This window comes from Mustela putorius, unplaced genomic scaffold (assembly GCF_011764305.1).
Source record: "Mustela putorius furo isolate JIRA1106 unplaced genomic scaffold, ASM1176430v1.1 tig00003976_pilon_pilon_pilon, whole genome shotgun sequence".
Lineage (NCBI taxonomy): Eukaryota > Metazoa > Chordata > Mammalia > Carnivora > Mustelidae > Mustela > Mustela putorius.
The window spans coordinates 8,923,715-8,947,910 of NW_025422118.1; the positions used below are offsets into that span (position 1 = coordinate 8,923,715).

At 42.7% G+C, this 24,196-nt stretch overlaps 1 long non-coding RNA gene across 1 annotated transcript in view; it reads right to left on the reverse strand.

Annotated features, from left to right (window-relative positions):
* The window catches only part of LOC101681171, a 76,477-nt gene extending 52,711 nt beyond the window's left edge, over nt 1-23,766 (reverse strand). Inside the window, exon 1 of the long non-coding RNA XR_199881.3 lies at nt 23,642-23,766. This is a non-coding gene — a long non-coding RNA (uncharacterized LOC101681171). The remainder of the gene's footprint in view (nt 1-23,641) is intronic.
* Nucleotides 23,767-24,196: the final 430 nt, after the last annotated feature.

The following is a 24,196-nucleotide window of genomic DNA, read 5'->3' on the forward strand; positions in this document are numbered from 1 at the left end:
ATGTGAATCTCAAATACATTTGGCCATAGCAGCCTTCTAAAAATAAAATCTTTCTGAACAGGTAAAAACTGATCTACTTGATGAAGTGGGTAATCTTTGTTCTCCAAGTTAGTTGCCTTGTCCTTCTTCCCACAAATGCATCCCGAGGCACTTCTGCCATACTTGGGGGTTGGGAGGATCTTTATTTGTTTTACTCAGATGTCATCTCTGGAGTACATCACCGAGAGCACAAGCAACAAAGAAAAATATAGATAGATTGAACTTCACCAACATTAAAAACTCTTATGCTACAAATGATGAAATATCAAACTTCATAATGGGAGGAAATATTTGCAGATGTCATATAGAAGGGATCTGAATCCTAATTACATAAAGAACTCTTAAAACTCAATAATAAAAAGATAAATGACCCAATTTTAAAAGGGACGAAGAATCTAAACAGACGCATCCCAAAAGAAGATGAACACATAGCAAATGAGCACAGGAAAAGATGCTCAACATCATTAGTCATTAAAGAAATGTAAATGAAAACCACACTGAAACATTACCTCCTCCCCCTATAATGACTACAACAAAAAAGACAAATGATAACAAGCATTACTGAGGATATGCAGAAAATAGAACTCTCACACAATGCTTGTAAGAACATACATGCATTATTCAGAATAGCCAAAAAGTGGAAACAACTCAAATGTCCATCAACTGATGAATGGATAAATAAAACATGGTCTGTGGGACAATGGAATATTATTTATCAATAAAAAGAATGAAGTTGGGGTGCCTGGGTGGCTCAGTGGGTTAAAGCCTCTGCCTTTGGTTCGGGTCGTGATCCCAGGGTCCTGGGATTGAGCGCACATTGGGCTCTATGCTCAGCAGGGAGCCTGCTTCCTCCTCTCTCTCTGCCTACCTCTCTGCCTACTTGTGATCTCTGTTAAATTTAAAAAAAAAAAAAAAAAAGAATGAAGTAATGACACATGCTATAACATGGATAAACCCTGAAGACATTACACTAAGTGAAAGAAGTCAATCACGACAGAATGCGTGTATTACAGGATTCCATTTATACGAAAAGTCTAGAAGACAAATTTAGAGACAGGAAGTAGATTAGCAATGGCCAGGGACTGGGGAGCAATTGCTAATGGATATGGGGTTTCATTTTTGAAGAGATGGCAATATTCCAAAATAGATGCGGTGAGGTTACCCAACTCTGTGAATATGTTAAAAAAAAAAAAAAAAAAACATTGAATTGTATAGTGCGTGAATTACATCTTCATAAACCTGTTGTTGTTGTTAATCATCTCAGGATCAAAAACTCCATTACTCTGTGGGGGTTCTTTGGAACTGGGAGTTGTGGAAACACTGCAAAAGAGATTGGAGGGTTAAAATCACCATTTGTGGAAGTCTGAAGGAGTACATTTGTGGAATCTCCTGATATTTCTCTTTTGTTTGTTTGTTTTAAAAATTTTATTTATTTATTTGAGAGAGAGACAGTGAGAGAGAGCATGAACGAGAAGGTCAGAGGAAGAAGCAGACTCCCCGTGGAGCTGGGAGCCCAATGTGGGACTTGATCCCGGAACTCCAGGATCATGACCTGAGCTGGACGCAGTCACATAACCAACTGAGCCACCCGGGCACCCCTCTCCTGATATTTCTAACCTACCTTTCTTCCCTACTATTCACTCTAAAAAGTTTTGAGTCACTAACACAAAAGCAGATATGGGAAACTGTCCAAAATTCCTGAAAGTCCCTTAATTTAAGACACAGCCAAACCTAGGAAGGAAGACCTTTGTACCATGTGGCTGTGAGTTTCTGAGTACCCCACAATTTTGGCAGATGCTCTCTCTCAATAGGATGCTTCACCCCAACCCACCCTCCCAGTCTGATACACTACTGCTGATACTCTCTCATCCTCACACCAGGAAGGTTCACTGGCCAAGTCTCACAAAATAGTATAAGAACACAGTTTCAAGGAGGGAGGAGTAAGATGGCAGAGGAGTGGGAAACCTAAATTTTGTCTAGACCAGGAGTTCAGCTAGATAGTTATCAAACCATTCTGAATACCTAAAAATTCAACAGGAGATCAAAGAGAAGAGGAGCAGCAATTGTAGGAACAGAAAAGTGACCACTTTCTAGAAGGTAGGATGTGCAGATAAGTGAATCCAAGGTGACATATGGGAAGATAGACTGTGGGGGGGGGGGTGGTCAGCTCCCAGCAAGTGGTAGAGCAGCAAAGCACAAAATCAGAACTTTTAGAAGTCTGCTCCACATAGGGGCATTGCTCCAGAGGTTAAGTGTAGTGGGGGAGAACCCTTGTGGGGACAGTGTGGTCTCAGGACCCATGGGGTCACAGAGAGACCAGAGGTGTCTGAATGTGGCAGAGTTCCCAGGTATTGGAGTGAGGAAGCTGGCTGTAGAGACAGAGCAGAGCAGTGGGCTCTCAGTTCGGGGTTCTCTTAAACCATGATCTGAGGCAGAGTCAGGCCACCACTCCTCGAGAAGGGACCCCACAAGTGGCAGATCCAGGGAGACTCACCTTCTGTCCTTCTCTGGGACATGCAGTGCAGGAGCACTGCAGGATCTGCTGGGTTTGGATTCCAATCTCTGGGGCTGTGTGCCAGAGATAGAAACACTTGGTCACAGGCCAGTTGAGCACAGAGCGTGGCCAGAGATCAAGGAGATGGGAAGGATTGACTGCTTTTCTCTGAGAGTACATTGAGGAGTGGGGACTTGAGCTCTAAGCTCCTCCGGGGCCAAATATTAGGAGGCTACCATCTTCATTCCCATTCTCCAAAGCTGTACAGAAAGTGTTTAGGGAACAAAAGGTCCCAAGAGCGAATCCCAGCAGATTACTTAGCCTGGCAAGGGCAGTGTAATTCTGCCGTGGGCAAAGACATTTGAGAATCAAGGCAACAGTCCCCTCCCTTAGATCAGCAAGAATATCCAGCCAAAACCAACTTCACCAGTCAAAGAGAACTGCGAAACTCCAGAGCTAGGAGAATACAGCATATACAATTCATGGCTTTTTTCCTATGATTTCTTGGTCTTTCAAAGTTAACTTTTCTTAATTTTATTTTTGTCTTATTCCATATTTTTTATTTTTCCTCTTTCCTATTTTAACCATTTTTAACTATGTTATCTTAACAATGCCCTTTTGAAAATCATTTTTAATTTCATTATTATAGTCATATTCTATACCTTCATTGTATTGAATCTTATTTTTTGTATACATATAGGTTTTCTTTCTTTAAAATTTTAGGGTAGAGTTTCTTCTAACAGATCAAAATATACCCTAAATCTAGCACATGGCTTCCTTCTAGTCTCCAGCCTGATTACATTCCTTCCTCTTTTTTTTCTTTAAAGATTTTATTTATTCATTTGACAGATCACAAGTAGGCAGAGAGGCAGGCAGAGAGAGAGAGGGAAGGGAGCAGGCTCCCTGCTGAGCAGAGAGCCCAATGCGGGACTCAAGCCCAGGACCCTGGGATCATGACCTGAGCCGCAGGCAGAGGCTTAACCCACTGAGCCACCCAGGCGCCCCCCCCCACTTTTTTTGTTAACCAACTTCTTATCAATTCCTTTTTTAGAATCCTTTTTAATTTTTATCTTTACATTCATATTACATCCCATCATTGTGTTTACCCTTATTTGTGTGTGTGTGTGCATTTCTATCTTTAAAATTTTGGGAGGTAGTTTCTTCTAACAGACCAAAACACACTCAAAATCAAGTGTGTGGGTCTGTTCTATTTACCAGTCTTTTCTTTTTTTTTTTTCCCCCATATTTCTTGGCCCCTCCCAGTTTCAAGTCTCTTCCAATTTGGATAGTGTATATTTTTCTGGAGTCATTGCTACCCTTTTAGTATTTTGTTCTATCATTCACCTATTCTTTTTTTTTTTAAGAGTTTTTTTTTAATATTTTATTTATTTATTTGTCAGAGAGAGAGAGAGAGAAATTGAGCATGCTAGCACAGACAGACAGAGTGGCAGGCAGAGGCAGAGGGAGAAGCAGGCTCCCTGCCGAGCAAGGAGCCTGATGTGGGACTCGATCCCAGGACGCTAGGATCATGACCTGAGCCAAAGGCAGCCGCTTAACCAACTGAGCCACCCAGGCGTCCCTATCATTCACCTATTCTTATCTGGATAAAATGACAAGGCAGAAAAACTCACCTCAAAAAAAAAAAAAAAAAAAAAAAAAGAACAAGAGGCAGTACTGATGGCTAGGGATCTAATCATTATGAACATTAGTAAGATGTCAGAACTAGAATTCAGAAAGATGATTATCAAGGTGCTATCTGGGCTTAAAAAAAAAAAAGCATGGAGATATTACAGAATCCCTTTCTGGAGAAATAAAATCCCTTTCTGGAGAAATAAAAAAAACTAAAATATAACCAAGTCAAAATTTTAAAAGCTATTAATGAGGTGTAATAAAAAATGGAGGCTCTCACTGCTAGGATAAATGAGGCATAAGACAGAATTTGTGATATAGAAGCCCAAATGATAGAGAATAAAGAAGCTGAGAGAAAGAGAAATAAACAATTACTGGAGCACAAAGGAAGAATTCGAGAGATAAGTGATACCATTAGACAAAACAATATTAGTATAATCAGGATCCCAGAAAAAGAAGAAGGAGACAGAGGGGCAGAAGATACATTAGAGCAAATTATACCAGAGAATTTCCCTAATTTGGCAAAGGGAACAAGCATCAGAATCCAGGAGGCACAGGGAACTCCCCTCAAAATCAATGAAAATACATCACCACACCAGCATCTAATAGTAAAACTTACAAATCTCAGAGACAAAGAGAAAATCCTAAAATCAGCTAAGTACAAGAGTTCTGTAACCTACTATGGTAGAAATATTGGATTCAAAGCAGACCTATCCACAGAGACCTGGCAGGGCAGAAAGGACGGAATGATATATTCAGAACACTAAATGAAAAACTTACGCAGCCAAGAATATTATATCCAGCTAGGCTGTCATTGAAAACAGAAGGAGAGATAAAAAACCTCCAGAAAAAAACAAAACTAAAAGAATTTGCAAACACCAAACCAGCCTTACAGGAAATATTTAAAGCAGTCCTCAAAGCAAAGAGAGCCGAAAAGTAACAGACCTGAAAGGAAGAGTGATGTTATACAGTAGCAGTCACCTTACAGGAAATACAATGGCACTAAATTCATATCTTTCAATAGTTACTCTGAATGTAAATAGGTTAAATATGCCAATCAAAAGACACAGAGTATCAGAATTAAAAAAAAAAAATGACCCATCCATAGCTGTCTGCAAGAAATTCATTTTACACCCAAAGACACCTCCAGATTTAAAGGGAGTGGGTGGAAAACAATTTACCATGCTAATGGACATCAAAAGACACCTGGGTTATATCAGAAAAATTTGATTTTATGCCAAAGACTATAATAAGAGATGAGGAAGGACACTGTATCATACTCAAAGGGTCTGTCCAACAAGAAGATCTAACAATTTTAAATATCTATGTCCCTAACAAAAGAGAAGCCAATTATATAAACCAATTAATAACAAAACCAAAGAAACACATCAACACTAATACAATAATAGTAAGGGACTTTAACAGCCCCCTCACCGAAATGAAAAGATCATCTAAACAAAAGTTCAACAAGGAAAAAAAAAGCTTTAAATGACACACTGGACCAGAGGGACATCATAGATATATTTAGAACATTCCATCCCAAAAAACAGAATACATATTCTTCTCCAGTGCACATGGAACGTTCTCCAGAATAAATCACATCCTGGGGCATAAATCAGGTCTCAACTGGTACCAAAAGACTGGGATTGTTCCCTGAATATTTTGAGACCACAATGCTCTGAAACTAGAACTCAACCACAAGAGGAAAGTTGGAAAGAACTCAAATACATGGAAGCTAAAGAGTGTCCTACTAAAGAATGAATGGGTCAACCAGGAAATTAAAAAAGAATTTTAAAAATTCATAGAAACAAATGAAAATGAAAGCACAACTTTTCAAAAATTATTGGGACACAGCAAAGGCAGTCCTGAGAGGAACGTATTCAGTGATACAAGGCCTTCTCATGAAACAAAAAAGGTCTCAAGTGCACAACCTAACCCTACACCTAAAAGAGCTGGAGAAAGAACAGCAAAGAAACCTAAACCTAAATGCAGCAGGACAAAGCATAAAGATCACAGCAGAAATCAATGAAATAGAAACCAAAAGAACAGAACAGATCAATGAAACTAGGAGTTGGTTCTTTGAAAGAATTAATTAAGATTGATAAACCCCTGGCCAGACTTATCAAAAAGAAAAGAGAAAGGACCCAAATAAATAAAATTGTGAATGAAAGAGGAGAGATCACAACCAACACCAAAGAAATATAATTATAAGAACATATTAGATGAACTCTACACCAGCAAATTTAACAATCTGGAAGAAATGGATGCATTCCTAGAGACATAAAAACTACCAACACTAACCCAAGAAGAAATAGAAAACCTGAACAGACCCATAACCAGTAAGGATATTGAAGCAGTCATAAAAAATCTCCAAGCAAACAAGAGCCTAGGGCCAGACAGCTTCCCAGGGGAATTCTACCAAACATTTATTTGTTTTTGTGGGGTTTTTTTTGAAGATTTTTATTTATTTATTTGTTAGGGGGAGAGAGAGAGAGAGCACGAGGACAGGCAGGCGGAATTGTAGGCAGAGGCAGAGGGAGAAGCAGGCTCCCCGCCAAGCAAGGAGCCCGATGTGGGACTCCATCCCAGGACGCTGGGATCATAACCTGAGCCGGAGGCAGCCGCCCAACTAACTGAGCCACCCAGGCATCCCACTCTACCAAACATTTAAAGAAAAATGAATACCTATTCTCCTGAAACTGTTCCAAAAAATTGAAATGGCTGAAAACTTCCAAACTCATTTCATGAGGCCAGCATCACCTTGATCCCAAAACCAGACAAAGACCCCTTCAAAAAGGAGAATTATAGACCAATATCCTTGATGAACACAGATGCAAAAATTCTCACCAAAATATTAGCCAATAGGATCCAATAGTCCATTAAAAGGATTATTTACCACAACCAAGTGGGATTTATTCCTGGGCTACAAGGTTGGTTCAACATCTACAAGTCAAACAATGTGTTATAATACATTAATAAAAGAAATAATAAGGACTATATGATACTCTCAATAGATGCTAAAAAAGCATTTGACAAAGTACAGCATCCTTTCTTGATCAAAACTCTTTGCATTGTAGGGATAGAGGACACATACCTCAATATCATCAAAGCCATCTATAAAAAACCCTCAGTGAATATCATTCTCAATGGGGAAAAACTTAGAGCTCCTCCCCTAAGGTCAGGAACATGACAGGGCTGTCCACGATCACCACTGCGATTCAACACAGTACTAGAAGTCCTAGCCTCAGCAATAAGACAACAAAAAGAAATTAAAGGCATCTGAATTGCCAAAGAAGTCAACCTCTCACTCTTTGCAGATGATATGATACTTTCTGTGGAAAACCCAAAAGACTCCACTCCAAAACTGCTAGAACTCACATAGGAATTCAGTAAAGTGTTAGGATATAAAATCAATGCACAGAAATCAGTTGTATTTTTATACACCAACAGCAAGACAGAAGAAAGAAAAATAAAGGACTCAATCCCATTTACAACTGCACCCATAACCATAAGATACCTAGGAATAAACCTAACCAATGAGGCAAAAAATCTGTACTCAGAAAACTATAAAGTACTCATGAAAGAAACTGAGGAAGACACAAAGAAATGGAAAAGAGTTCTATGCTCATGAATTGGAAAAACAAATATTATGAAAATGTCTATGCTACCTAAAGCAATCTACACATTTAATGCAATCCCAATCAAAATACCACCCATTTTTTTTCTAGGAAATGGAACAAATAATCCTAAAATTTATAGGGAACCAGAAAAGACCTCCAATAGCCAGAGGAATGTTGAAAAAGAAAGCCAAAGTTGGTGGCATAACAATTCCAGACTTCAAGCTCTATTACAAAGCTGTCATCATCAAGGCAGTACGGTACTGGCACAAAAACAGACATATAGATCAGTGGAACAGAAGAGAGAGCCCAGAAATAGACCCTCAACTCTATGGTCAACTAATCTTTGACAAAGCAGGAAAGAATGTCCAATGGAAAAAAGACAGTCTCTTCAACAAAGGGTGTTGGAACAATTGGACAGTCACATGCAGAAGAATGAAATTGGACCATTTACTTATACCACACACAAAAACACACTCCAAATGGATGAAAGACCTCAAAGTGAGACAGGAATCCATCAAAATCCTTGAGGAGAACACAAGTAGCAACTTCTTCGACCTCAGTCACAGCATCTTCTTCCTAGAAACATTGCCAAAAGCAAGGCAAAAATGAACTATTGGGACTTCATCAAGATCAAAAGTTTCTGCACAGCAAAAGAAACAGTCAACAAAACCAAAGACAATCAGCAGAAAGGGAGAGGATATTTGCAGATGACATATCAGATAAAGAGCTAGTACCCAAAATCTATGAAGAACTTATCAAACTCAGCACCCAAAGAACAAATAATTTAACCAAGAAATGGGCAGAAGACATGAACAGACATTTCTGCAAAGAAGACATCCAAATGGCTAAAAGACACATGAAAAAGTGCTCAGCATCACTCAGCATCAGCAAAATACAAATCAAACCACAATGAGATATCACCTCACACCAGTCAGAATGGCTAAAATTAACAAGTCAGGAAATGACAAATGCTGGCAAGGATGTGGAGAAAGGGGCACCCTCCTACACTGTTGATGGGAATGCAAGCTGGTGCAGCCACTCTGGAAAACAGTATGGAGGTTCCTCAAAAAGTTGAAAAGAGAGCTACCCTAGGACCCAGCAACTGAACTACACAGTGTATTCACCCTAAAGATACAAACGTCGTGATCCAAAGGCAGACATGCACCTGAATGTTTATAGCAGCAATGTCCACAACAGCCAAACTATGGAAGAAAGACCCTAGATGTCCATCAATCGATGAATGGATAAAGAAGTTTTACATATATATATATATGTATATATATATATGTGTATATATACATATATATATAGTATTCTATATTATATATTATTATATATATTATAGTATATATATAGTATTCTATATAATATGGAATACTATGCAGCCATCAAAAAATGAAATCTTCCATTTGCAATGACGTAGATGGAACTAGAGGGTACTATGCTAAGCAAAATAAGTCAATCATTGAAAGACAATTATAATATGATCTCTCTGATATGAGGAAGTTGAGAGGCAGGGCAGAGGTCATGGGGGGAAGGGAGGAAAAATATGAAACAAGATGGGACTAGGGAGGGAGACAAACCATAAGAGACTCTTAATTTCAGGAAATAAACTGAGGGTTGCTGGAGGGGAAGGGCAGTTGGAGGGATAGGGTGGCTGTGTTGTGGACATTGGGGAGGGTATGTGCTATGGTTAGTGCCGTGAATTGTATAAGACTGGATTCACAGATCTGTACCCCTGAAGCAAATAATACATTATATGTTGAAAAAAGAAAAAGAATACAATTTCCATTGATTTACTACTCCCATCTCTCATGCAAAAGTCAGGATCAAAATTTGTGCCCATTATTGAAGCCACCCTAAGTAGCAAACTGAATATGTGAGGAGGCACATTTACCCCGTGGACTTTCAAATGTCAATGCACTTGCCGAGAGAGCCAAGAATCCTGAGATGTTTTGCCATTGTCCCCATAGACTCAATTTAATTCTCAAAAGGCATTGCCCCCCCTCTCTTGTACCTTACAAGGAGTCCCACTAAAAGAATAAATTGAATTATCATTTTCAGTTAGTATATTGAACACTTAATGCAAAGCAAATGAAATCATTGCAAGAATAGGTCCTTTTTTAAAAAAATTTATTTACTTGAGAGAATGCAAGGTGGGGGTGGGGGGTGGAAAGAGGGAGAAGCAGAAAAACCCCACACGGGGCTCAACCCCAGGACCCTGAGATCATGACATGAGCTCAAGGCAGACGTTTAAACAACCGAGCCATCCAGGCAGCCCATGACTACTTCCTTCTAAAAAATGTTTAAATGGGGGGAAAGGATTTAATGATTCTGTCTAGGTAGCAACATTTGATTTTACTGAAATTCAGGAAAGATTTTTATAGTTCTTTATCTGGTGAAATATTCACAGATAAGATAGATGATGGATATATAAGACGCCTTCCTCTCCACTGCCCTCTCCCCAAATTTGGGTAATGGCTGAAGCGAACCATCTCAGAAAGGCTTTGCCCTCTGAAGTGTGGGTGTCCCTGCCATCCTGGAAACCAAAGGAACGCACAGGGGCCTCGGCAGAAACAGACCTTGAGTGGAAAAGCAGCTCTCAGAAATGAGATGAGGCAAGGGAAAAAAATTTAGCACTGCATGTCTTGCTGATGAATCCTGGCAAAGCAGATCAGTGGCTGGCAAGAACAGTCTCAAATGAGAGTTAATAAAACACAGAATATACATTGCCCATTTACATTTATTGCACATTAAACTTCCTCACATACAAAAGATAATGACAGATGCAAAGCAAATGCTGAATACGGCAGGTCTGTCAGCAGGGAATGGACCAGGCGCCAGCTCCCCAGAGTAGACCCAACAGGCAACTCTTCAAGGAGGCGGGCGTCCACGGGACCAGGGAGGGAACGGAGTCAGGGCCTCTGGGGCTGCACTGAAATGGACATCTTCCTAAAATAGGAACTTAAGCCTCCTGTGCGCCTGCCTTCCTGGCTACCATGGTACATGGGCCAGCCCCCAGGAACGGAGTGCCCTGCCCATCACTTAGGTCTCAAGTAGATGCCAGATGGTCCACACAGTGTGATTTGGCCTTTTTTTTGGAACATCTTCTGCAAAATTTTCCATCTAGACCACGTTATCTATTGTATCCAAGTTCCCTGAGCCCCAGAAAGGGCAGCAGAGCCAGTACTCAGGCAAAGCACATGGGAAGGGTTTATGCTGTGAGGCAGCCCAGCGCATGCCCCGGAGAACCCGCTGTGAAGAGGGTTCTCATGTAAGTCCTTGTGACACCTCGGCTCCTGTCTAGTGCTGTTGGCAGAGTGACTGTCTTCTTGACAGTTCAGACACCCTTTCTCTGGCCGCTTTCCTCCAGCTTTGCTACCAGTGTCCGAACACCACCTATTCTGATGAGACCCTGATTTTTCTCAAGAGAACAGACACATTCCAGATGTGTTTGTGATGCTGAGCTGGTGGACGGGTAGATGCTACTGAGCCAACTTTAAGCCCCGTGACGTAACACCGTCCAAGGTTTGCACTCCAGGGCCAGAACAAGCAAGGGAAAAAGCCATGAAAGCCCTCAGGCAAACCTCTCAGCTCTCTCTCTCTCTCTCTCTCTCTGCATCTGCAAAGAGCAGCGAAGCAGGTGTTCCCACGGGGGCCCTGTTAACTCAGTCCTGCTCAGTTGGAACCAGGGGGATCCACTTTCCTCCTGGACTGCGTCCCCCTGGGGCAACGCCTGCTGGAGTCACGTTGCCATCTCCGACACTCTGAGACGCTTGCAAGCTTCTGCACAGCTGGGAGCCGAGCTGCAGCCTCCTTAGCACAGCTGAAGAGAACAAAAGCTTCCAGGGGCTGGGAGGTAATGAGTCCCCATCGCTCTCACCCCCTCCATCTGCACCCGTCGCACCCCCCTTTCCTCAGACAAGTCCAAAATCGCCCAGAACCTCCACTCACCCCCCCCCACCCGGGGCCTTTATTTATTTATTTCCTCACGGAGGCTGATGGCGTTGCTTCCCTTGCTTTTCAGAAGCTAAAATGCTTTGGCAGCCAAGAATGAAAGTGTTTGTCTTAATTCTGCCCTCTCGGCAGGAGCCGGTGCAGAAAATGGCTTGCCTGTTTCCTGTGCTGCCGCCGCTGCCCCTGTAGTGGTGGCAAAGATAAACAGCCCATCAGTGCGGAGCTGAAAAGAAATATAGAAAAGGGGACGGGAGTAGTTTAATTACTTTGAATGGCTTTTTGTGTTCTGTGTGATTGCTTCCTATGATACAGTAGTTTCTCATTCTCCATGCAAGCTCCGTGTTTCTATTCATAAGAATAAGATTGCAGCAGGAAATTGGCTTTCAAGAGGAGAAGAGAGAGGGCGGAGAGGTGGGCCGTTTCCATCAGGGGAAAGCCAGCGGTGGAGGGTTCCCACAGTGGCTGAACTCAGCCAGGAGCTGGGCCAACTCAGCTTGCCCTGCCTTGGGGAATGCAGATGACCTGGTCCCAGCCAGAGTTACACCCTGAAGCAAAGATGGGTTCTCATGGAGCTTAGGACAGGTCAGAGCAGGGTTGAGGAAGGTATGGGAACAAAGCCAGAATCATTCTAGGGCTTCAGGCTGGGGCCATCTGGGCCTTCTTCCTATCTGAAAAAGTAGAGATAGTGTGTGTGTGTGTGTGTGTGTCTGTGTGTGTGTGTGTGTATGCGTGTGTTTGTGTACACGTGTATACACACGCACATATATGTATGCATCTCCAATTCCATTCAAGTTATCTACCCTGGGAGAGATTTTGGGCTCTGCACTGGAACCAAGGAGAATGCTGCTTCTTCCCTCCTAGCTACCCTTGCATAGTCTCCATTTCCACCAACTAAGAGCTCGTGGTTTATAATAAGTAAAGTCACCTTTCGATATGACATAACTGTAGGATCAAAAGAGATACCACTAGGGCCATTAGTCACTGACTAAGAATCAAGAGCTCTTACCCCAAAGACAACTCTTTGTCAAATCCCCGGTTTTTTCTGTGTAAATTGAATAGCCTTGTAAAACGACAAAAATAACTTGAATACACCAGAGGAGTTTCCTATTAAAGGAAGTCCTGTGATAAATCCTTTTGTAATACAAATAATATATGCTGCTGTAAATTCTACTTTTATGTACTGGATTTTCTTAAATTACAGTAAATCTGTACTAGGGACATTTGAGTTAGGGACTGAGATTTACAAGCCCATCCAGAAAACTGAGTGCCCCTTGTGTGCAAGGCATTCTTCAACCAGAGGGTGAAGTTTGGAAAGGAGGAATTAATGGCATCTCTACTCCTGAGTCTGGAGTCTTAAGAGGGGTAGAACCATCAGGTGCTTGGAACATTCCCTCAGACTGGCAGTTTGAAGAGCCACAGGAGGCAGGCCTGCAGATATCCCTACAGTCTTCAAGGTAATAATCAGATGACAACATCCACCATTGTTGTTACAAGATTCCCATAAACATAGAGATAAGAAGTTTGGGGAATAAACTGAGACTCACATGCTTCCAATGGAAAGAGCAGATACCAAGCCTTGAAATGCTATGTTATGTACTCTTGAATGCAAAGGGAGTCAATGTTTGCTTCACATTCAGAATCCCAAACAGCCTGGGCAAAGGCAAGGACCAGCTAAAGCCAGCCACCCTCAGTGGAGAACTAGAGAGAGTTCACCAGGGGAGACCTCTTGGCAACAATGTAACACAGACACGCTGCTCACGGTTTCCAGAAGAAATGTGTCCAAGAGGGCACTGCAGGAAGCAGAACAGGAAAAACACTGAAAACAGGTTACAAACTATAAAACAAAACAGAACAACAAAACAAGGAAGGGAACCAGAAACCGTGGGAGGAGAGAAGTGACACAAAATGATCAATAGGCAGCAATGAGGTGACCTGGACGAGCCATCTTCGGTGGTGCTTTCCACCCTGCTGTTCCCCGCACTCTCCTCCCTAAAGGCTCCTGCCTTTACTCCCCCTTTGCCGGGTGCCCTTGAGCTAATCCCAGCACAAGTTTTATGTCCTGTCGCATTGACAGTCATTTTCTTTTTTTTTTTTTAATTTTATTTATTTATTTATTTGACAGACAGAGATTACAAGTAGGCAAGAGAGGTAGGCAGGGAGAGAGAGGAGGAAGCAGGCTCTCCTCAGAGCAGAGAGCCTGATGTGGGGCTCAATCCCAAGATCCTGGGATCATGGCTCGAGCCGAAAGCAGAGGCTTTAAGCCACTGAGCCCCCCAGGTGCCTTTGACATCATTTTCAATCCCATGCTCTCCTCCTGGAAGAGAAAGGGCTGAAGAGCAGGGTGGACATGACGGAGTTGTAGCCTCTGTGCAAAAAGTGGGTTCAGAATCACAGCTGCAGCCCGGGCTAACGCCTAAGAGCTACAGATAGTGGAAAAGATCCCTCTGTCCAAAGTCATCTTCCCCTTAGGGCAGTCAGGATTTCCACAGTTCCACTTTTTCTATAATTGTCATAAGAGGAGGAGAGAGGAAAAAACACAAACTTGGGGTTCTGGGTATCTCAGCTGAAAACAGGGCTTCCTGTTAGTGTTACCTTCAGGGTCCCAAGGTCAGAGTATGGTACCAGAATGGGAAGTCTGGATGTAGGAGCCATGTAGCAAGTTCATAGAACTAAGGGAAAGAGCAAGCCTCTTGTTTTATTGTATCCCATTCCTGGGATACAATAAAACAAGATGAAACCAGAGAGGGAGACAAACCATAATCTCAGGAAACAAACTGAGGGTTGCTGGAGGGGCAGGGGTGGGAGGGATGGGGTGGCTGCGTGATGGACACTGGGGAGGGTCTGTGCTATGGTGAGCGCTGTGAACCGTGTAAGACTGATGAATCACAGACCTGTACCTCTGAAACAAATAATATACTATATGTTAATTAAGAAAGAAAGATAGTTAGTTACAAGAAGTACAGCCCAGGGGCGCCTGGGTGGCTCAGTCGGTAAAGTGTCTGCCTTCGGCTTAGGTCATGATCCCAGGGTCCTGGGATCCAGTCCGGTGTTGGGCAGTCTACCCCTCCCCCTACCCAAACCCCGCTTGTGCTCTCTCATTTGCTTGCTCTCACTCTATCTCAGATAAATAAATAAAATAAAAAACAAAATAAACAAAGTAGAGCCCATCAGAGTCACAGGGATGCATCTGGTGGCCAGAGGCAGACAGGAAGTAGCACCAAGCCCCTGCCTGCGTGCTTGGCAAGAGCACAACCAGGCACACCTTTCATCAGAATGGGGAGACGTGATGGGGAATGGAAAAGTACTGAAGGAAAGAATAGCCTACTTTACAGTTTTACTCTTGATATTTTTTGACTGAACTTTTAACCACATGTGGATAATATGAAAAAACAAGAGTTGTCCATTTGACCTTAGGCAAGACTTTGCAAAGAATGTTGGTCTGAGTGCCCAGTTCTAATCCAGACCTGTTATACATGTTTAAATGGTCTTCACTCTTATTATCTAAACTGATGGATTTTGCCAGGCATCTCTGTTACAGCTGTATGACTTATAAAGATTATATTTACCTTTTCTCCTTATGACAACCTAATTAGACCAAACTGGCAGCATGCAATCCAGGTTTCTCTTTAACTATAATATGACCTGACTTCTTTAAGCCTGACTTTCTTCAGCCTACAGTAAGGGTGGCCTCTAACATTTTCTGATTCCATAATTGCTTTTGCCCTTTACTATATGTTATTCTAGACTAATTTAGTCCAATCTAGGTGAAGGAAACAAACATCCAGAGCAAAGGCCTGAATCACTAAATAAATAATCCAAATATTTCTCTCCTAGTGGGATAACTTGAAGAGAAAGTTTCACAAACCAACTGGAGGTCCAAGGTCTTGGGGTGTTAGTTGCCTGGAAATGCAAAGACTGGAGAGGGAACATGATCTCAAACGATAAAATCTTCCATAATACAAGTAAGGTGAAAACAGATTTATTTGCCAAATCTCAAAATACTAGTATGAGAGGACACCCTTTGAAACTCTATAGGGGAAGCTATTCACCCAAAGAGTAATAAACGTACCAATGCATTACACCAGCAGGTGGTACAGGATGGAAAGAGATGTATAAATGGCTTCCCACATGGTTTGAGAAGGTCTTACAAATGGCCAAGTCATCACAGGGTAGAGCATTACAGAGGACCGGAAACATGTAAGATTGACATCTGGGAAAACAATAAAGCTGTCCCTCATCCCTAAGGTCCTTCTGAGTCATATTAAAAGTTCTACTTCTGGAAGGGCAGTGAATGTTTTGTCTTAGTAAAATGGAAGGAGCCTCCTAACAAGGGAGGGAAGAAGGTACTCTGGACTAAGAGCTAGCCAACAGGCTATCCACTGACAAGACAGCACTGATGTTAGCCACTGAGGCCAACTATGTCGTCATATGCTTATCTGTCTTTGAGGGGAAGATCGACACATACTAAACTCTAACTTGGGTCGTATTTTGCGCTGGCTCTAAGAGGAAATAACGATGGGAGTCTCAATTATTTATTTCAGCTGTTGAAGTGAATGAACTCATAGTTTCTCATCACGAATGGTTGGGGGAAGGGGGGGTCATCTAATCTTCAGGGCCACAGTCCCCTGGGCCAGGGGCGAGCGGAAGATGCCAACCCTACACTATGGGAAAATAAAGCAAAGAACTCAGCTGTCATTTTCTGAGATGTGTGTCTCATCCCAGCCCTCTGGACGAGCTGATGTTCTTAGGTTGAAAACATGTTAATGGGTGCTCTGCCTAGGTAAGGATTTTCGAAACAGGCCCTGAGAGCATTTACGTTTCTCCTTGCATTTGTAATCAGCCTGTCATTTCATTATCTGCATTCTGTGTTGGGTGTTTGGGATCATTAGGCAAAACCTAGCTATTGCTGCATATTACTCAGTACGTTTGCTCTAATAAGCTTTCGTAAATAAAACCCGAAGAGATGAAAAAGGCCAGTGTCTGATTACATGCAACCAATTTGGTCTCATTAGGTTCTTATAAGGAGAAAAAGTAAATATAATCTTTATAAATCATACAGCTATAACAGAGATGCCTGGCAAAATTCATTAGTTAAGATAATAAGAGTGAAGACCATTTAAATGTGCGTAACAGTTTGGTTTATGAAGCTGTTAAGTACTATTTCATCCATTATAAACTTTTACAAAGCTCAAAGATGTAATCAGGCAGAGGAAATCATATATTCTTACATGATTCCCTAAGGTTTGGGTTTAAAAAGTTGCAATTAAAACAATGATAAAAACTAATGCTTGTCTTGAATCTTTCAATTCAAAGACCCCTGAGTAGACTCATGAAACATTAATTTATTTTCCCTAGATGTTCAAAGTTTGTTCAACCTATTTTACAGAGGGTACCGTTGAGGCACAAACAGATCAAATGATAAACAAAAAACCAAACACACCACAAAACTGAGAGTGAAGAGAATAAACCCTAAGGTTATTGCTTCTCAAGCCAATATAAAGCCAGAATTATCATTTTAAAACAAACAAAGATGAAAGCTGCTTTTATCAGCTTGTCCCTAAGCAAAGTGTTTTGATTTAATTCTTGGATAGCAAGTAAGGCAAGGGTTGATCAGTGATACTTGAATATTATTGCTTCCCAACTGAGGAATTTGCTCAGGAAAATAATAAAACAATCGCTAGTTAGGAAAAAACTTACAGTTGGACAACTGCCTTAACTCTGTGACCTTGAGCAAAGTCACAGAGTGGAGCCAGTATTGTCTTACATGAATTAAGGAAAGCAACACTGTGAGGAAGAAATGAAATGATTAACATTAGGGGGGAAAAGTCCTTACAAACTTTTTCATGCTGCACATGTTACCTATTTTCCCTGTATCTCTTCCTCCTATTCATTATATGCTATGATGTTTTAAGAATTAGCTCTTTAAAAAAGAAAAAGGAAAAAAAATTAGCTCTTATCTCTAGAAACTATTACTGCTGCTGCTGCTGCTGCTGCTATTATTTTACAAATACCCTTAATACTGCCCTCAAGGCTTTGCGGATTGGGTCAGTAGGATGTCCCCATCTCAGCACTGGGGAAACTGAGGCAACCCTAATGAGTGAGCTCTTCATCTCACCCTTCAGCCTCACCACCTCTAACTAGAGTCAAAACTATCATTCTTACACTTGGCCCAAACCCATCAGCCCTGGAGGAAACAGGTTCTCTAGACTACCAGAAAGAATGGAATGAGAGAAGCAGCAACTGGCTTCCCTCCCATTCCCTTTCGCATTTCAGCCAGTTTGCCATCTTCCTGGCCATAGGGACTGCCAAGCTGCTCCCTTCAGCCCCAACCCCACACCTCACCCAATGCCTCCCCAGGCTGCCAGGAACCCCTATGCCCTGGCACAGCGTGGATGTCAGCAGCAGCATGGAAGGGAAAATGGGAGGATTGGGGCAGGAGTAGCAAAACCAGGAAAGGCAGGTACTATCCTAGGCTCTCAAATGAATGCTCTCTGCGCTTGATCTGTGCCTACACAGCAAAGGAAGTCAGAGAAACGCTGATTTTAAATAAATCATTTGAGGTTCAACAATATACAGTGTCCTTGGACAGAACGGAGGAGGTGTGCCTAGGAAGAGCAGGCTGTGATGTTAGGAGCTCCAGGCTGGCATGGGGGAAGTTGAATTTTACTTTTTTTTTTCTTCTCTTTTTTTCTTCTCCATCATAAATAGCAGGGACGCGGCCAACCCAAGCGCAGCGCCACTTACAATAGATACAACAGTGCCACCTAGAGGCCAAGCAGCAATTGTCCTCTCAACCCGCGAGAGGCCAGGACGGAAACCAAGATCACAGGCCACCAGCACGGCAGAACTGAAGCTGCCGCGTCACCACACGACCGGGCCTGATGGCTGCTTCACGAGCAATCCACACCCAACACTTGGCGGAACTGCTTGCAAAGCCAAGCATAGGAGGGCTGTCTTTGCTGACATTAGGCAGGTCAAGGCCACTTCTCTGGCGTGTAGTTCCAAAACATAAAAGGAGGAAGGACCTTCTGGATTATAGCCTCAGAGCCTCCATCTCCACCCCTCACCAAAATGCAAATTTCCTTGAGTTTTTCCTTCCTGTGTCCTATTCTTTGCATGTTAAGATAATTCATGCAAATTTTATGCATTTTGCTCAGAGGCATCTAATTAGACAGATTAGCTCGTGGACTCAGTAACCTTCTATTTTATTCTTCTGAAAAAGAAGGTTATGTCAGTTAGGAACCTCTCACTCTTAATAGGCATCAGGCACAGAGTGTGCCTATGTATGAGCAAGAGCTCACTGGGCTCTGTGGGTGTGGAAAACATAAACATCTGCATTTTGTGTGTGTATCTCCCTATGTTTGCATTTGGGGGCTTGGTATGGCTTCACATCCCAAGTCCAGCAAGGGTACATGGGCACCAGTGCAATCGACCTTTCCACAAGAAAAAGGGAAACGAAAAGTTAGCTCACAGAGGTCCAAGAAGTCTGAACATCTGATTGGCATCATAGCTGAACAAAGGAAATGCAAGAGAAAAAAACATATATATACTTCCTCCTTTGTTCTGAAAATGGATTGCAATTCTTGTTGGCATACTGCCAGGCTACATTCCAGAAGAAAAGAAAACTCACTTACCAGGGGAAGATAAACTAGAGACGCTAACAAGCTCTCAAATTGGCAAAAGCATTGTGGGTTGCCATGGAAAGCGATCTTTTAAACTGTGAGGGTCATTATCCCCTGCCTCTAAAAATCTACCAGGTGTACCAGCCTAGGATCTAATTAGATGAACCAGATTCCTCAGAGCAGCATCTGGGATGACTTCCTGACACTCTTCCTTCCGTGAAGAGTCAGCCAAGTCCCAAGAGCCATCCAGATGTGTGTTTCAGTCAACCGCTATATAATGCTCCCTGAAACAGACACCAGCTCTCCCAAAACACAGCCATCCGTAAAGGTTTTGGGTCAAAGAGGGACAACACAAATACCTGCCTGTACCATTTGATCGGGGCCAGTTAGCAGCGGGGACAGTGGCAAGGCAAAGAAGTCAGCTTGCCTGTCTAAGAAGAACTGTCATTATTCAATTCTAGCCAGTTGTCGCCTTAAGGAAAGGCAGGCACAGTTTCGCTGGGTTGTTTTCAAGAAAAGCCTGACATCTAAATGTGTATGTGAAATCTCACGATTTTTTTTTCTTTAGGCTCCCTGCTGAGCAGAGAGCCCGATGCGGGACTCCATCCCAGGACACTGAGATCATGACCTGAGCCGAAGGCAGCGGCTCAGCCCACTAAGCCACGCAGGCGCCCCAAATCTCACGATTTTTAAAGGTTGGCAGCAACTCAGAAAAATTTAAAACCTTGTGCAAGGCCAAACAAAATATGGCCAAAGGCCTGATTTGACCCGGAGAATAATAGCATGACCCCAGCCTCAGGTCATTCACAGCCCTTGAAAATCTGTGTTCAAACCACACCCAGTGGTTCCACCTCTGATGCATATCTAGGGCAGAAACTTTCACACTTCTGCTTTGTCTATCCTCTTCTCACTTTTCTGAGTTGGTCTTTTCCTCCAGTGTCTGCTTGTCAAAATCCAATATCAGGGGCCAACTCAAATGTCAATTTGTTTGTGAAGTCAGCCGGAATCACTTTAGTCAAAATTAATCATTACTGTAACACTTGGTTTTTATCTCTGTGCTTGTACTTAGTGGAGTCTGCCTCCCAGTAGGGGGGAAGCAGTGTTGGAATGAGTCCCAGCAGGGGGTCCCTGAAACCTAGTAATGTAGCCAATATTCTCTCTCTCTCTCTCTCTCTGCCCAGTGCCCACCATGGAGCCTATGCTGACAGTTGCTTCAAATTTACATTTGAGTAAGTTACTAAGTGGGAAGTAGGCACAAAATTCATTGGCTAAAATACTCCCACACTTAACTTCAATCCCAGCCTTGCAGTAAACATGTCAGGTGTGTGTTTGGTATGGCTTGGTATGGCAGTGCCCAGGTCTATATAATGATGATTCAGACAACAGCTATTTGAATAAGGTGCATCTCCCTGCCAGACCCCAGGGGTATGTTACTACTATCAAGCTATATTTTGACTTCCTAGAGGACAGGTTTCGTTCCCCCTCCCGCCACCCCCTCCCACTCCAGTGTTTTCATTCTGTAGACCTACCACACTCTCTGGCACAGAGAAGGGATTCGATAAAATGCTTGTGGAGTTTAATCATCATCAAAACAAGTCTATAATGAACACCCACCTCATGCAAAGAACAGCATGCTCTGGGTAGTGATGTGGTAAAACGCCCTGGGGTGGCTACAATCTGGTTGGAAAGCAAAACATATTTAAATGGGCGAAAAAAAATGTAGTTGCGCCATCAACACACGGTATATGCTGAAAAGTGTTTTTTGAGTTCCAGGTCTGTATGTCTCTTGCTAAGTGCTGGGCATCCAAAGAGCACCCCACCCACGCACTCACCCACCTCATGGAGACCAGGTATCATACAGGGGAGTTTGAAATAGAAAGAACATTGTACTCTGAGCAAGTCAGAAAAAGTGCCACTCGAAATCCCAGGAAGCAGGAAACTAACAAAAGTTTTAGATGGAAATTGGTGTCCTATTGTTTTAACATTAGGATGTTAATGGGGGAGGGTGTTGAATAAATTGAAATGTTGCTAAAGGAAAATATTCAAAACTAAGCTATCTCCTAGATCCCCTTGGGCTTTCTGGGACCTATGTATGTAAAATTCCCTCTCAGTCAACCTTGGGATCACACCCAGTTAAGAACTACACTGAAGCTCCCAGGAAGTGGATGCTGAGCTCTGAGGGGTAGGAGAACTCTGCTGCGGCCACAGTGACCCCTGACTCTGACTGCCTCTGGGAACCCCTGAACTGATGGGAAGAGATACAGTGAGACTGTCCCTCTTCTACCCTAGCATCACCGCGTTCCTGCCTTTCATGTCTCCCAAACACGACTCCCTGTCTGTCTCAGTCCGTGCGGGGGGCTATCACAAAAAAACACTATCAACTGGGTGGTTTACAAACAACAGAATTTTTTTTCTTATAGTCTGGAGCTTGGGGTCAAGTTCAAGGGGACGGCAGATTCCATGTCTGGTGAGGACAGCTTTCCGCAATGATGGCCATCACAGGGCAAAAGGGACAAGCTAGCTCTTTGGGGCCTCTTCTTGTCAGGGCATGAATCCCAGTCATAAGGGATCTGCCCTTATGATGCAACATCTCCTAAAGGCCCCACCTCCTAACGCCATCACCTTGGGGGTGACAGTTTCAACAAAGGAATGTGGGAGAGACTCAAGCATCAGATCCCAGCAGTGTAGAAACTCCCTATGCCCTCATGGATCTCCTCCGTCCATGCCCACACTTCACGACCCATGCATCACTTCCCGGCTGTGGGTAGCCAGAGAGAATAACGGTGACCACTGTCCACCCTTTCTTTTGGCCCCAACTTCAATCTGGCCAATTGGTCTAGAAAAGCAGTGACAAAAGGAGAAAGGGCACTGCTTTCAGTGAAAGCTTTCTCTTCCAACTGGGGAAATTAATGTCATGAACTCTAGCTGTGACCCCCTAGCCCACTCTGCAGAACAATCCATCCATGACCCGGAAGAGGATATAGCTTAAAACTGTCCTGTAATAAAGGGGCGCCTGGGTGGCTCAGTGGGTTAAAGCCACTGCCTTCGGCTCAGGTCATGATCTCAGGGTCCTGGGATCGAACCCCACATCAGGCTCTCTGTTCAACGAGGAGCCTGCTTTCCCCTCTCTCTCTGCCTGCCTCTCTGCCTGCTTGTGATCTCTGTCTGTCAAATAAATAAATAAAATCTTTAAGAAAAAAAAAAAAAAAAAGTCTTGTAAAATGGGAGAAACCCTAGGGAAGGAAATAAGGAAAATCTGGGTGGAAGGGGAGGGAGGGGGAAGAGAGATCAGTATGGCAGGTGAAAATTTAAAATGAAAATTTATTGAGAGACTCTGAGCTGGATCTGGAGCTTAAGATCAGGAACTGCTGGAAATAAACATAAAGAAATGTAGAAAAGAAAAAAAATAGAATCAAATCTCTGCTTTGCAAGCTCATAGTCTGCCAATTTATCCTTTAAAAAAAAAAAAAAAGGCAGAAGGAGATCAGAAGACGGGAGGAAAATAATCAACAGGAAAGTGGAGGTGTCAACCTGAACAGATTTCAAACTGAAACAAAGAATTTATATGATTAGCTACAATTACATGGAGAGATGTAAACAACTTGGGCCAAATGGTACCAGCAACACTCTAGCACTTCACGGTGCCTTATGTATAGCTTAGTCTTTTGATATTTATTGTGCATCCTGCCAGCAAAATTTTTGTCATATCTGATGTGTTTTGCCAAGTCTTTTATTTGGGATGCTTCCTGATTTAAATATTTTTAGCTGCAGTGGTCTTTTAATCATGAGGGTATTGTTTCAAAAAGCAATTATTCTATGTGCATCTAAAAGCAAAATTGAAGCCCAACCCAAATTCATCTGAGATCATCCTGTAAGTGAGGGGCACTGTGGAAAGGGGCAGAAAAGTACCCTTGAGGACTATTCTATGAAGGGATCTCAGATTTCTCTCATAAAATATGGCTACTGGGGTGACCTTTGCTGATGTCTCCCAAAGCTGTTGATTGAAAATGGTAAATTGCAACTTCATCTGTGTTCATCAGAAAATAAGGTCCTTTCGCTCCTCCCACCCCCAAATCCAGACTCTTTGCAATCAGCCAGCCTTCTGAGTGGCCTATAATTTGGATAAGAGGAGTATGAATGGATGACTTTCTAGAAAGAAACATAATGTCTTGCCATGTAATTGCTTTTGTAAGGAAGGAAGCAACGCCGCCCTGGTTTGGAGTTTAGAGGCTTAGGACAAACCTCCTGGAAGGAAAAAGAACTAAAACATCCAGACTTACCTATTCTTGAGCCATCCCCTGGGTGGGAATCTTCCTCCAGAGCCCAACTCTGCAGAGTTAGGAACAAATCCGTTTGGTCCCTGAGGAAGCTGCTGCTGGTTTCCCAGTGACCCTCAGCACCACGGTCCACTGCCACACAAAAATTACAGGAAAGACAGGGTCAAGTTCTTTATGGCAAAGCAGACATACATACAACTGTCAGAGAGCAAAGAAACACCCCTTAAAGCCTTGGCCTTGGCTACAGGGACATCTTGATTTTTCAAGCTCCCATATAGGCATTGGGTAGCTTTCTTCAGAAAATGCTCTTTCTTGTATATTTGAGTTGATCCAATAAAAGCGTGGTTCAGAGAGGAGATGTGTAGCACAACCAACTCGGTCATTTTTACAGCAAATGAATTATGGGCCTGAGAAACAATGAGAAGTCTCTTTTCCGACCATTCCTAGGAGTGTGTTCATTCCAAGCCATTACCACATGTGTCTGTCAGAGGGAATATCTGCATCAGGCTATAATGAGGCACATTAACTTTCTTTTCACAGCAGAGAGTTCTGTGCCCC